Genomic DNA, 15576 nt, shown 5'->3' with positions numbered 1-15576 from the left:
TTGCTTCAGAAAGCATCAGACTTTACAGATGCCACTGCGTCCTTTGGCTGAACCCTAGAATAAAGATCATACAGAACCCTCTGCAGTATTGTGTTATAGTAATTCCAGTCTGCCTACTCTGTGCTCAGCTGATTAATCAAACTGGGGTAAGATTTTTATTTGGGATATTTCACCATGTTGAAGTGAAGTGCTGTTAGCAAGTCCCTGAACATGCTGTTTTCATGTTGTTAATGGGACCAGGAAGAGCCAGAGAGGTTGAGGTATCATCTCCTGTCCCACTGCCCTTTTATTTACTGAATCAATAGAAGCCATACCACAAGTGTGAGGTTTGAGGAGTCGGAGCAGCTATAACTGCGTTTGCAGATTATGCAGCAAAGAGCTTGTGCACAGAAAAGAAGGGAAGCAAACAGGCAGTGCAACAGTCCAAGCACTAATTAGATTATTCCTTTAGTTGCTCCAAGCTGTGGTTTTGAAGTTGTGCACATTGAAGGGGTGGTGTTTATGTGTTGTCTCAGGAGTCGATTGTGAGCCCAGGAAAGCTTTGGTCAGGGAGTCGTTTCTCCTCGGCCGTTCTCTTCGGCTGGCTGGGACCCGTTACGCCAGCAGTCCTCCCTCGGTAATCATCTTGTTTGTCAGGACTTGGTTTTTAGCCTTTTGTGCATCAGAATGTTTTGATTTTATGTGTCAGCAGCAGTCGCCACACCATGGAATTGAACTGTGAGACTTGTAAAACCTGCCAGTTTAACCATGCCTGTTATGGCCTCTAAATTGCACAAATCAAAAATGATGGAAGACATGCTGGCGCGACTCTAGCAGATGGTCAGCTGATCTGCGTCACTGAAGCCCTCATTGCTTCCTCTATAAAACACACATGCTGTACCGAATGAATCTAGACGCATTTAGGGGAAATTTGTAGTCTGGGAACTTTAAGTGCCTTATCGCTTAAAAGCCAAATCTGGCTTTTTGAAGTTTTGTGTTTTTTCCCATGCAGTGCTGTAAGATCAGAGCCGATGTGTTTAGAGTTCCTTAAATGGGAAACACAACCCCTTGTCTAATAACGTTTCACCGTGTACCACTACAACAATGAAATAACAACCACTCGTGTCCAGTGAAATCACAGTACCTGGGACAGACTGTTACCTATAAACAGCGGTTGTACTTTCCATCTGTGGTCTTTCTGTCCAAACAAAGACTTTAAGAACCTGGAGGAGAAAAATCAGCTGGTGAGCTGCCTTTGCCATAACCTTAACTGAACCTTCGTCAGCATGTGGCTGTCGGCTGGTGTGCAGTCTAATCCAAAGGATGCTGCCTCTGCAAGTCCTCCTGGCCCCGTTACTTAAAATGTGCTGGGCTTGAGGTCGTCATCGCCATTTGTCCAAATTAGTATTTGTGCAGGTCAGGATCCAAACAGGTCATCACTTTTCTCAGCGTCTCCATGATTAGATGATTATGGACAACTATACTGAGGTGAACTTCTAGAAGTACAAATGCTTATTCAGATTTATTCCAACATTTAAATCTGACACAAACTCTTCTGAGATTATGCTTAAAGCTCCGACAGCTTTTTTTTCAATGCTCACTGTTAACTTGAAAATTGATCAGCAGCAGGAAATGAAATCCACTGTACGTTCAGGGTTCAACTTCTTCGAGAGCAGTAAAAGTCGCTCATCGGCCACAGTGAGCTTGCCACTTTTTTTCATATCAGCTTGCAGATGACATGTTTTCTTTTGAAGGATCATTTGAAGGTCTGCTTAGACGTGCGCACTGGCAAGGTGAAAATGTTTTCCTGGCAGCAGATTGTCAGAGCAGATTGTGTGCAAAGATGCCATCATTGGATTTGGCTAGTTTGAGCTCTGTATGACAACAGGTTGCTTTTGCAATAACTAAACAAAATCTTTTGACAAATCCCCAATATCACCAGCCGTGTCTCTTCCCCAGAGTTCTAAACAACTCATTTCACATTTCCGTGTTACATTTTGGAGTTTTCCTGAGACTTTATCCAGCATTGATAGCCTGTCATGTATATTCACAGTTTGGACTTTTTGAGTTCTTTGAGGGGAAATATAACGTGATTGCTCCGACTGCTCACAGGGGCTTAGGTTGCATCACTGTAAGCTGTCCTGCATTATGTCTCAGAGACACAGATGTAAGAGTCGTTTCCTATTTTCCCTCACAGATACGCTGACAGCTGCTCTCTGAAGCTCGCACCAGCCTTCCTCTGGGTGGCTCGCTGCAGTCGGACCGTCTGAAAGGTATGGAATGCCGTTTCCTTTCAAAGTGGATCCTGTGTAATTAGAAGTTGAAGAATAATTTGATTTGGGGAGGATTGGAGTCTCTGCTCACTGATCTTTCACATGCAGTATTTAGATAGAATTGTCTGCTTTCAGTAGACGTCTGTAGAGACCACTTAATTAATGGATGCTTTGTGAAAATACTGCTACTGAAGCAGCTTTTTAAATGAGATATTGTCTTCTCAATTACTTATCTGCTTATTTTAATCAAATGTCAGGAATTAGGTTTTAAATATTTGGCACACTTTCATGTCTTGAGTTTTTCTCAGGCCAAGGACAAACTGGTCAGCTGATACAATGGGAGTGAAAGGGCATTGCAGTAAACTGGCTGTAGCCGTACAGAGGCTGAGAGCTCAGTGCACTGGAAAACATGCAAAAGACAAAACAGGACAATTATGAACATATCATCAATCCAACACATGCACAGTAATTACAACAATGCAGTAAGTGAAATACAGGAAACAGGGCTATACTGTGATGTGTGTCTCAGCTCTATCACTTCAGTGTCCCCTGAAAACATTTCAGTTGTTTTCTGTGCTACTTGCAGCATTTATCTATTTGGCTGTGATTCGCCACTTTTTTTGTTTTTCTAAATACTGTGCATGTGTTGGAGATGCTTTTGTTATTATGCTTGTGATTTGTCTATTTGCATGTGCTTTAAGCTGCAGCTCTCAGTGTTGTATCCAAAAACATGTTTTCTCAGTTAGGTCTCTCACAGCACAGTATTTTCAGCCAGGGTTGGAACAATGTCATTTTATTTTATGTGGTTCCATGGGAGAGATGTCTCCAGTCTTTGTCTGTGTCGCTGGTTTAAAGCTGCTGGGGCCTGAGTTTAAAGGTGATGACATGCACTGATGCACAGGGGAAAGTTTTCTTGAGCTCTATAGGAAAAAAAAAGTCTAAAATGAAGTGTAAAGATTTTAAATATGAAATCATTTAATTTCTATACAAATGTGTAAGATCGGAAACCACATTTTTCAGCGACTATCGCTTTAACTTACGTCAGTAATTAGGTTTTTTTATGAGCCAGCATTGGGAGGACAACTGTTATTTGTGCAGTGCAAGGAAAGTTAGCTGAAGACTTTGGTGGTACGTTATAAATCTGCATGTGTCAAATTATAATTGTTATTCTGGTTCTAGTAGTTTGTGGCTTTGCTGTTGTGTAATTCATAGCTGTGTACATTGTTTGTTTCTGTCCATTGTCATTCTGCTGCTGCTACACCTGTCTGCTCCCTACATGCTATCTGTTGAATGGGTGTGAGTGCTGGAAGAGCGGTCATCTGTTGCTTGGTCTCTTTCTTCCAGATCTGGAAGTCTTTTTGTTTTTCCTTATCTTACCCATTCCAGGCTACATATATAAACTTGCCTACTTACTCTATCGGCTGATTGGTGTGTACGCATCATACTAATGAAGCCTGCACCACCTGGTTGAGGTTTTTCTGGCGAGCTGAGCTCTGTGGTGCGGTTGTCATGTAGCTGAAGGGGAAGCAACTCCAGAAATGCACCATGAATCTGTAGAATTACTGAGGAGCTATTGTCTGGCTGGGCTTTTCCCCAGTGAGTTAGAATGTGGACAGCAGAGGACAGCGGCGATGACAGGACACCTCATGGGATGGCTGGAAACAGATGGCTGGCCAGATGTAGGCCTGCTGTGACCTTGAACGCATCTGAAGGTAAAACCAGCAAAATCGTCTCGAACAAGTGACGAGTGGCACTTTGGTTCGTGACGTGCTTCTTTTGAGCTGTTTTGGTGTCAGACACATATGTGACTGATTCTTTGGTGTGTACCTCTGCAGAGAGAGGTTGACCTTTTTTGGCTCAGCCTGATTTGGATTATACTTGGTTCACACTGTTTGCTTGCAAGTGAACCGTGGCTTGTAAACAATAAATTAAATCTGTTTTTTTTTTTTTAGTTTAGCCTTTCTGGTATTTATAGCAGGTAAAAGCACACGATGAAACTAGAGCTGGATAAAAGCACCAGTTGAGAACATGCATCATCTGTTTTATTGTGTTATGTCTGGTTGTCCAGGCGTGAAGAACCGGTAACTATCAGATGTCAGCATCCTCCTCCTTCTAACCATTAAACCCAGTGTGCCCTGCAGTTGCTGTGTCCTTTTCTTAAGACACTGACATTGTGTGAGCATCTCAGTGAGGGTTTACTTTGATTGACATTGTTCCCAGTAGAACTTTCAATTAACATTATCTTCATTAGGATATCGATTCATCATTTTCTGTGCTAATTGGTCAGGTTATTAGTTGCTATAGAATAGAAAAAAATTATCATCATGATTTACAAAAGCACAAATTAACATATGCAAATTACCTTCTTTGTCTGGCCACCAGCTGAAATACTAAACTCTTCATCTCACTGTCATAGAAGTCTCAAGAAAAACCTCAAATATTCATATTTGCAAAATTGAAGCCAGCGAATGTTTGTTCTATTTAAAATGACATTTACCAGAATTGTTAAGTTGCCAGATCTGATCGTGAGATAATTTCAAAGTGTTCCTGAGAATGTGTGCAGCATGCCTCCACAGGTTGTGTGTGTGTGTGTGTGTGTGTGTGTGTGTGTGTGTGTGTGTGTGTGTGTGTGTGTGTGTGTGTGTGTGTGTGTGTGTGTGTGTGTGTGTGTGTGTGTGTGTGTGTGTGTGTGTGTGTGTGTGTGTGTGTGTGTGTGTGTGTGTGTGTGTGTGTGTGTGTGTGTGTGTGTGTGTGTGTGTGTGTGTGTGTGTGTGTGTGCGTGCGTATTGGATTAAATGACTTTGGCAGGTCACGTTAATGCATAGATGTAAACTCCAACATTAATAACCTAATTAAAGGTTTCATAATGAAGTGTTAATGAAATTACTTGGCGTGACTGGTCTCTCTGGTGAATTGTTGAAAGAAATGGGATTTAAAAAAAAAAAAAAAAAAACATTTAAGATTGCAGTGGCTGAGCAGTCGTGATCTTTTGTCAGCACCAGAAGAGAAACATTCGTGATGCAATTCAGGCGGCAGACCTTAAAGCGAACGCCACTAGCAGCCTGATATTGTGCAGGCCTCAGGGGCTTTGAGTACAGCAGAGGGAGAGCGATGATCAGAGCTGGGAACTGGATGCTGAGGTGGGGGTGGGCTGGGTAGAGGTGTCAGGCATATAATTGGGGTGAGCAGATCTCTGGGGTGGATAGAGGGAAGCTTTATTAAGACCGCTCAAGTCTGATGTGCTTGCACGGCTGCCTAGCTCTTCCTCGCACACCCACGCCTTTGGGCCAATCTTCAATTTCCACAAGAGACTCTATAACAACACAGGGATGAAGGGCAAAGTCCTCAAGCTTCTCTCAGTCACAGATAAGGCAAAAGACCCCAGTACTGGAAAAAGCACTGAGGCTGTGTATGGATTGGCCTTTATTTAAAATCAAGCTCTGTTGTTCCTGCATCGTCACTGTTAAGCTTGTTGCTATCGGCTATTGATGCTGCTGCTGCTGCTGTATCCTGAGATGCTGTAGGTTTTGTAGCTCGGTTGCACTTTAGTGCGACATGGCAGCGATTTGTTCGGTCGTTCACAGTAACTGATGACTCCTGAGTTCAATGAAACGGGTTTTTGCATTAGCCACCTCAGTGACAGATCTTCACAGCGTACGCTCATTACATACATTTCCTTCTTTTGAGATTCCAGCCAGTGAATACACATCTTGAAAATGTAATGAGTGCATTTATGAAAGATTTAAAACTCAAGGCAAACAGTGGTTCTCAGAATGGATAAAAGAGAATAATCTCTGTCGTTTTGGCTCACAAGGGAAACCGAACCTTCCAGGGTGACTTCCCACGTGACCGATTCTATCAAGTCTGATGCTGAGATAAGGAGCTTAACTGCTTATTTTCACTGCTCTGTGAACATCGAAATGTTACTTTTGAGTCAGTGAAGTGCCCATATCAGTAAATGAAACCTTTGCAGATGCGTACTCCCTGGACTTGGTCATCCTGAAAGCATTTTCTGTCTGACCAAAGCTGATATTGTGAGTAACACAATGAAGATTTTGAGTTGAAGCAAGTGACAGTTATGGGGAGAATTAGTGGCCACCCTCAGTTCTTGGCTGTAAATTGGTTTCTGTGGAAGTCATGAAAAAGGGGCTGGAGGTCTGTTCCCTGCTTCCTTAGTAGCTTGTTAATCCCCCAGAGCTCCAGCCGGAGGCAGAGCTGCTTGCACATACATGGCCCTTGTGGAAAATGACGCTACTCCTCCAGCTCTCTTCTGTCCTCTTTCCACTCCGTCCTGCAGGGCTTGGCTAATCCCCTGCCTGGTCATGGTGGGGAGATTGCAGGATTTTTCAAAGCCCTTTGCTGGCTGGACTTCAAAGTTACAGGGATACAGGGACTTGAGAAGGGGGGAGAAAATGAGGTCCACTGCAGGCAAAGACCGAGGGGTTCACCTCAGCTTTTTTGTGCCATTCCTGTGGTGACACCAAGAAATATGTGGTCTCACAGGAGAGGCTTTGTTGAATGGTCTGTGAAGATCAGTTACTTTGCCTGGCTGGGAATTTGCTTTTGTTAAAGATTATTTATGCATAACATACTACTGAATATAGATAAAAATGAAGCATGAGCAGCAGAAGCATAACTCGGGATAAAACCATTAAAAGCTGATGTGTTTTTTCGTTTTACTCTGTTAAAACAGTCTGGCAGCCATGCTTGTTTTTTTTTTTTTTTTTTTTTTTTTTTTGCAAATATTTTTGCCAAAATCCACAGTGCAAAGAGGTTGAATGCTCCAAATAAGTTTAAGCATATCTCAAAAAGTTTATTTACTTTGCCGGAGTTGGGCTCCATTTTTGGCAGCACTGATCTTTCTGTCCAGAGGTTTTGATTTCCCTTTTACTTGCCACACATTTCTCCAATGTGATGAAGATGTTTTTGGAGGGTAATCCCTTCCTAAATTCTCAGGTGACACTGAAAAAGATCAGAACGAGTGCATGCCAAATGAAGATTGTGTGATATGAAAATGTTGTGTGCACAACAGTGGTGTGTAGTTGGGTGTTTGCTTTGTTCTGTGTGTGTGTGTGTGTGTGTGTGTGTGTGTGTGTGTGTGTGTGTGTGTGTGTGTGTGTGTGTGTGTGTGTGTGTGTGTGTGCTCTAACTCAGGAAAGGACCATGGGAAATTAATTTTTTAATTAATTTTAAGTTTTTTTAATTTGATTTCAAATCTTTAGTAACCAACTGCATCAAGAATCACACTCTTCTTTCTTGGATCACAGCTCAGACAAATCGGAACACGCAGGCATGACATTGCACTTATTGTTTTAGATACTCCATAGCATCACACACAGGACGAGTATGGTCGTTTCCCAGATAAGAGTAAGTTACGATTCATAGAAATAGCTGAGACAAAATCTGGGAAATGAAATTGGTCTACACGTTTAGATTAAGTGGTTTTGTCCATATGATTATTTCATTAAGAGACAGCTGAGCCCCTTTGCCCAGTGTGTTTCTCTTGTCATATTTTGTCATTTAAATACAGCTAATCAAGTGTCGTCTTAATTGTGTGATCAAAAGGTCCACTCATTCAAGGCCTTAATTACCGTAATTGCTCATTTATGCAAGTTCAGGACAGATACTGTATGTGCAACTATATCTGCATGTGCAACATGATAATTACTTGAAGTGGTCTCCTTGGGTTTGCGATTACGTATTATTCTCCATACTGATGTTCAGATACACCGACTTGGTTAGATATTAATGGACACACGTACGCGTTCTGCCAGGCGAGTATGAAATGTCAGTGGGCCAATAAAGGATCCACCCTGGGGTGACCATTTGTAAAGATGAGTTAGCTTTACAAGGAGGATTGTTTGGTTAACTTCCTCAGTGGAAACAGGGATGGAGTTTTATCTTATTACATTTAACTTGTATCCTTAGTACCGTTTGATTTTTTAAGTCAGGCCTGCAGTTTGTTCACTTTGTTCTGATGAGTTTTAGAAAAGTTTACCAAGCAAAGGCAACATCACAAACTTGTTATTTGGAGTTTGCTTTATAGGCTACCATAAAACTGTGAAAGCCCTGTTATAGTTTCCCAGAGTTCCTGGTTACACCTTGAAACTGCTTGTTTGTCTGACGAACAGTGCAAAGGCTTTAAAACTACAGGAACAGAAAATGTAAAGCCATAAACCCTCACTCTGGTAAATGATTTAATAATCAGATCATTTATGTTGCAGTGGACTGGAGCTGAAACACTGAATTGATTAATCACTAGATTTATATCTAGGTCATTTTTATATGACGTAACTCTTGTTGGTAACTTTTCAACCAAATATTTGCCATTTTGAAAATAATCCACAAATGTAGGAATGATGAGAGTCTTTGTTGGTTGCTGATCTATGTTAGATCAGTGTCTGCCCAGGCTTTCAATCCACTTGACTCTACCCCCACAATGTTGAAGGGTGACACTATTGACTATGAAAGCCTGTGGTTTATGGTTGCCGTTGCTGCAGTGTGTGAGTATTGACCTGAAGCTGCTGGAATAATGTGGATTGACCAGTCTGATTAGTCTTATTGACAGAGCAGTGATGCTCTGTTGTTTCCTTTACATTTTAAAGACAGGTTTCCCCTCGTACGTCCGTCACAAGGAGCCTGACGTCACCGTGAAGACCTTTTCACACCAGCACAGTTCCTCTCATGCTGAACATGATTTGGTGGAGGTGGTTGACATAGAGATGTAACATTATCTTCCAGAGAGCCATCTTTATTTTTTAGTGCTGGTATCATGCTGCGACTGCTTCAGAGCGTGAGGCTTTTTAATGGAGAGGATCTCTTATTTCTTCTAATTGATGTTTACAAATTCCCTAGGTGGTGCATTAAAGAAGATTGCTGTATTAATTGCCAATGTATCCCATCTACACGGGTAATTGCAAGCTGTTTGGTGGAATGTAAATGTGCTCAGCTTGGGTTTAATAGAGTTTGTTTATTGAAGTGTTAGCTGCTGACAAATTGACATGTGATAATTGATTCTTTCTGCTTTATAGGTGTCAATGTGTCTTTGTCTGATTGTTGCAGGGATTCATCTGACCATTCAGAGTTTCAAAGACATGTCAGCAGATTAGCTACAGCTACGAGGCCAAATGGCACAGAATGAGATCTTATGTTCTTTAAAGAAAGAAATGATGGATGTTTAGAATTCTCTGTGATCTGCAACATTAATATTAATTATAGATTCATCTGTTTATTATTATTATTTTGTATATAGTACTGAACACTTCCCATCCCAAGCACCAAGAACACAAGGTGAGATCTTCAAATCACGTTTGTTTGTCTGCTCAACAGTCCAACTGAAATAGTACTCGTCAAAAGCACAAACAGAAGGAGCAGATGAATCAGTGTTTGAGCTTTTCTGTCCTGTCTGTGCTGAAATGGAGTTAACGTTGAAGCAGCTTGTGCTGACAGACTAGAGCTGTATGGGCTAACTTGTATATGCATAACAATGAAACATCACAGGTGGCTCAGGCTGAAGAAAAAAGAAAAAAAAAATCTATATATGAATGCTGGCTAATGCAGTGTTGTATCACTGTGTGTCTCTGTTTACACATAAAGCCCTTTATATCAATTGATTTTCCCATACGGAAGAGTTCAGCAGTACGATAGTAAAAGATGCAGTTGGCATGATGTGCATGTACAGAAATGCATTTTGAGCCTTGTGCAGCTTTTCCCCAATAAATAAATAAAATAAACTCAACCTATAAATAAACACACAGTTTTTATTTCTGCTCTTGCAGTGAATGCAATTGACACTTATTTCTCTGGAGCAGTCTCAGTTAAATTAAGAGGCCCTTAATCAGGACCACCTTCAGCACCTTGACTGACCCTTGATAAATGACTTCTTTATGGTACCTGACACGAGTAGACATGTTCACTAAATCTCACTCGGTCTCTGCTGCCATCCACCGACCCAGGCTCCCACCATTTTCAATATATTGGCCATCTCATACCTGTACGTATGTGTGGGTGAAATTAGTTGATCTTCTTTCATTCCCCATCAACTCGCTATATAATTTCTGTCCAGTTGTGAGATGAAGAAGGAAGGACTGTCTCCATGGTTGCTCTTCCTACCCTGCTGCAGCACACACCTTGGGGCGGACCTGATCCATGGACAGGGGCGTTGAGTGACTTCCTCATATCCACCTGTGTCTCTCAGAAACTGGGGGGTTGAGAGTGGGAGCAGAACAAGAGGCGCGAATAAAGTAGCTGAGCGGATGAGGGCCAGGTTCAGGGAAAGTGGCCCATGGAAGTGAGATGGTAGAGTTCTTATTTTCTTTGTGGCAGAGCACATCCTTTTCAGACAAACACATGTACTTATCAGTTCTGTCTTACTGCATGCGGTTATTTTCAATCACTCCTTCTGCCTCTTGGAGCCCATCGTCCTACTCCATTATTTGTTCTGTCCTCTCTCTTGTATTCCTTCTCACCTGTCTTATCACTTCACTCTCCCCCTTCTTCAACAGAGCTGTGATTGGAGAACACTGAGCAGCAATGATCCAATCTCATCCCTATTCACAGACTTCAGAGCACTTTCCTCATCTTCCCCTCCCCCTGTCCGGCCACCACATCACTGCCTCTGCTTTTTAGCTCTTTGTTTCGCACATTTGTTTAGCTTTTAAGTCCCTTTTTTTTTTTTAAACTCATCCGACTGACTCACGTACCGTAAAAAAGTGGACACGGCATCACAAGTGAAAGCCTTGGTAAGCTTTTTAGAGCCAGTCATGGTGCACCATTCCCCCATTGTAATTACTGCTGAAACAAGCAGCTCTGGGAAGTTTCAGTGCTGGTCGGGCCCGTCATTACTGACAATCTCCCAGCCTTTATCTGCCACAGCTGAGATATTCTGGTAACGCAGGGCTGCGATTGCTTTAGTGAGCTAGAAATGAAGGAGGAAAAAGGAGGATGATCAGAGATGAGAAACAGCGTGCACATGGAGGTTTTCATAAGCTTGAGAGAGGTAGCTATGTTGCTGAAGCCTTCAATCTGAAAATATTTCCCAAACCAATAGCTGCTAAGACCTGCCAAATAGCCATCTTGGTTTCCATGGTGATTGGACACTCTCCAGCTCCAAGTGGAGAACTTCAAATCTATTACACTCACGCTGCCCTGTCAAGCATGCTTTTGCTGAGGAGGTGTTCGGTCCTTGGCTCCCAGCCTGCTGTCAACAAAGAGGGCTAAGGAACACCAGATTATTCATACCCATTGGATCAAGTCGTCAACACTCAGGCCTTTTCACCTCAGGCGGTGCTACGAGTCATTTACTTTCTTTGAGGAGCCGCTGGCACATTTTTCATGCTAAAACATGTCATTTTCTGCCACACCTGTGGGTCTAAAGTCACAAACCAGTTCTTTGCACTCTTTGACACCTTTGGTTTAGGAGAACTGAAAATAAGACCCAGATTTCATTCCTCCTTCTTTCCTCGTCAGTACTTGCCCTAGATGTTTGATCTTCGATGTGCAGTATAATTACTGCTCATAGTTTGACACCTGTGCTCACCTTTAAGTTTAAGATGTGTGCACACACAAGCTGGATTATGAGGTCACAACCGGCTTCCAAACTAGTTTAAACAATGAACTGTCGACTCCCAGTATAAACGTCAGCACACATAAGATGAAAATGGAGTTTCCAGTTGACACATAAGGCGATTAGGATGTTTAGTAAAGTAATTTACTTTATTTTTTCAAATCATGTCAGGCACGTTAATATTTAAGTCGGTGTTTGTGTGTAAACATGTAGGAGTCTTGAAGACGTCCTATTGTACCTAGTTCTGTACGGTTAATAATGAAGGATGACTCATCTTGCTTTAGACAGCTGCTAAGTCTGATAGCAGTAATCTGGAGTCAAAATGCTTTTTTCTTATTTTGAGGAAAGTTTTAGGTTTTTTTTTTTTTTCTGGCATTGAAATGAATCGCTGGATGTTAGCGTTGTGTTTATCAGCTCGTAGTAGCAACCCACAGGCTGGGGAAACCTTCTCTGCTGACCATCCAACCACTGCCAGCTATTCTGCAGCGTATACTTCACTTTCTGTGCACAGTACTTGTGCTTCACTGTTCCATGAAATAGCCTGACTAAATTTGCAGGCTTGTGTGACTTTGTGTGTGTGGCTTCAACCGTTTCCAAACGGGTGTGGCACTGGGCACAAAGCAACTTCAACCCAGCGAGTGGAAACAGGTGTCATTACGTACCTGCCTGGCTGCAAGCACCTGCCCCAAGGTGGAAGCAAACTGGTTCTTGAGAAAAACACAGACGCAGCAAAACAGGGGAGTGCACCATTTTATTTTTCCATTCCTTCAGCTTGGAGAGGTATCTTTGCTTCTCAAAGTCACAGTCGAGGCTTTTTACCTTTTGTAAAACATACTGAAATATATTTGGAACAGCTGAACCTCAATTCAGTCTAAGTTTTAGCACAATGATCACAAATGGTGGACCCTGCATCAGCCAAACAGGAGTGTCCTGTTTACAGACAGGGATAAACCACATTGCTGTGTGTACTGTCCTCTATGTCCTCCACCCACCTCTACTTCAGCTAAACCTGTTGAAAATTACCGTCTGCTCCGACAAATGGTCCGTCATTATAATCTTTGTTCTTAGCGCCGTATTTACCGACGCTAATGATGTCAATAAGGACAGCTCTAGCAGTGTTTTTGAATACGCTGTTTAACTTCTCTGTGGCCTAAAAAGTTTCTGATCATTGTTCTAAAGAGTTTTTCTAGAAATGCGATGTGGTTCAAAAGTGCAACTGTGGATGTGAACACCCTCACACTTCACCGGCCATTTCAAGTCCATTTTTTGTTTTACAGTGGAACAATGGAAAAAATAAAACTAAAGCAAGAAGTGCTAATGGCCTAACAGCAGTATGTTCCTGACTCACAATGAGACAGCAGTCGAGATAACTGTAGAGCATAAGTAGTGACAAAACTATGCAATTACATTAGAGCATCAGATTTTAGGGGATGGAAACACAGTAAAACTAATTTGAAAACTAATAGTCAAAGTATAAAGTCCAACACAACAAAAAAAGGTCTTAATAATTTCTGTGTATAATACTAATACTTTATGACTGCAATGTAGTTTTAGCAACCCTAGAACTCTGCTACCTCATAATCTCATAAATTAGTTATCACTTCATCTCTGCCCCAAAGGTCACATGCATAATGCAGAGAATCCAACACAACAGCACTAAAGTAACATTTTAAAATCCCAACTTTATTGGTGTTTTGTTCAATTACTGCAGCGCTGTTCTTTTGAGCTCGATGCAATGTGAAGATTACATTTTCCCAAGGTTGTTACTGTCTTTTCTCGATACCCAAACACAAGTCCTGGATATACTCTCCAACTCAGACGAGGCCCATGTTGTCTCAAGGGCAGAATCTGAATAGCTCTAGTGCCGTTTTGACGAATGAAACTCATCCGTGCTCCAAGTTCAAGAAGTTAGCTGCTCTTCCCTTGCTGCGCTCCCCTTCAGCCTTTCTTTCTGCACATAGGCCTAACTCCCCCCTGCTACTACACTCATCTCCTCCCTTTTCAAATGGTAATGGCACTGAACCATGCTGGAGTGCTTCAGCTAGAAGTGAACTCTCTCTTCCCCGGAGAGAATTTATGGATGGTCATGCAGAGTTTTTAAGGTTTGGCCCAGCAGGCACAGAGAATTTTTCCTTGTGGCCGAATCGTTTTGGCTAGAGCCTCAGCAGCTTACCGCAACACACCACGGGTCTCTGGCTATTGTTATTATGCAGAATGGAACAAAATCCAGTTTCAGTGCCCTCTCTGTAAACCCACCCCCCATTTTTTTTTTTTTTTTTTTTTTTTTTTTTTTTGTTCTTCACAAAAGCCAATGATATGTGGGATTCTTGCCTGGCTTCTGTGTGCGGTTGACTGTCCAGACTGTTTCAGAGCAAACAGTTGAAATGTGCCTCTTGAGCAACATGAACAAGTTGCATCCTCAGTTGTTCCCCCACCTCTCGCATCTCAGCTCGCTATGCCAAAAAAAAAAAAAAAATAAAGCAGATAGTGATGATCAAAAGCTCCAGCAAGTCTGGTCTGTTCACTTATTTGGCTTATGTGAAACATTATCGCAGATAAACTGCACAGTCATACTTTTGCATGCAACTGTGTTGTTTCATAGTTCATCACTTATTTATACACAACAGCACTGGTTTCAAATTAGCAGTGATCTGTCCACAATACATGCATCAGATTATTGATAGCATTTATTTTGATTGTTTTTGTTGCAGCTTTTCTTTGCTAACTCCCACTTCAGGAGATGGGAGTGACATTTGACTGAAGGATATTTGGTCTTTCATTGTCGGACTGTTGGACAAAATGTTTAAACAACTCGGACCTTTTCCACGCCAGTTAAAACTGCACAGCGAGTGTGTAAAGCATTACTATACCCCTATTTCTAAGCACACTTAGTAGCTTTGTGAAGAAATCTTCTCTTAATTCCTAAATCATCTGACTCATCCATATCATGGTTTTAAGTGTTTGTGTGTACTCGGTGCTTGAGATTTCAAATTACTTCCAGGTGCTTGAAGATTTTCAATGAGGCAGCAACATTTTTGGCTTCTATCTGTTGCATTAAGCTCTTGCCATATAGGGAAGCTGCCTGAGATGCATTTAGCAGACGCTACATGCCTGTTTTGTATTAAAGCTTTAAATAGCAAAGAAGAGCAATAAGCAAAACCATGCAGCACTGGTCAGCAGGAGAAGGGTAATATGTCTCATTATGCAGGCGACTGTTTTTTTTAAAAACGGCCAGACCAGTTTATGAAGGCGTGGATCTGCTTTATTAAACATTAAAACACAAAGCTTGTACTAAGTTGTTGTCAGGCATAAATAACAAGTTGAGGCTTGTGTTGAGAGCCAGCAGTTAGAGCAGTTTTTGGCCGATGACCAAACTTATTCTAACATCCAGTATCTGATTGTGACGGATAGTCAGTTGATTAGTTCATCACCACTAAAGCCATTTCTGTTAAACTTCACTTACAGGGGTCAATATTTTGTAACAAGAACTTATTTATTTACTCATACTCAGGTTGTGAGAGATGCCAAAGCAGCCCAGATCTCCCAGAGAGGAAATGCAAAGTACAACAACATAGCACTTAATCCTGGAAATAACGCTGAACAAATTGGGTACAGAGACAGAGACTGTTGAAAGCCAGACTACATGACCATCTGGCCCTCACAGTGTCAGTGACCCCTAATGATACACTGTTGAGTTTTTCCTTTAAATAACTCCAGTCTTTAGTGCCAGCCCCATTTTCAGAGCCTCAGATCTTGGAA

At 41.8% G+C, this 15576-nt stretch overlaps 1 protein-coding gene across 4 annotated transcripts in view; it reads left to right on the top strand.

The window, feature by feature from the left end:
- Window positions 1-15576, top strand: part of sema6cb (semaphorin 6Cb) — a 130294-nt gene that overhangs the window by 13972 nt on the left and 100746 nt on the right. For 3 of the 4 annotated variants that reach the window (XM_026317015.2, XM_026317014.2, XM_026317012.2), the window contains exon 2: window positions 2177-2252. The exons of the other annotated variant lie outside the window; for it this stretch is intronic. The gene's annotated coding sequence lies outside the window, so the exon portion shown is untranslated. The remainder of the gene's footprint in view (window positions 1-2176; window positions 2253-15576) is intronic. 4 annotated transcript variants of the gene reach the window in all.

The sequence above is a fragment of the Mastacembelus armatus genome, chromosome 16 (genome assembly GCF_900324485.2).
Source record: "Mastacembelus armatus chromosome 16, fMasArm1.2, whole genome shotgun sequence".
Taxonomy (NCBI): Eukaryota; Metazoa; Chordata; class Actinopteri; order Synbranchiformes; family Mastacembelidae; genus Mastacembelus; species Mastacembelus armatus.
Note: the sequence above shows the minus strand (reverse complement) of the source record. Positions and strands in the feature narration are given on the sequence as shown.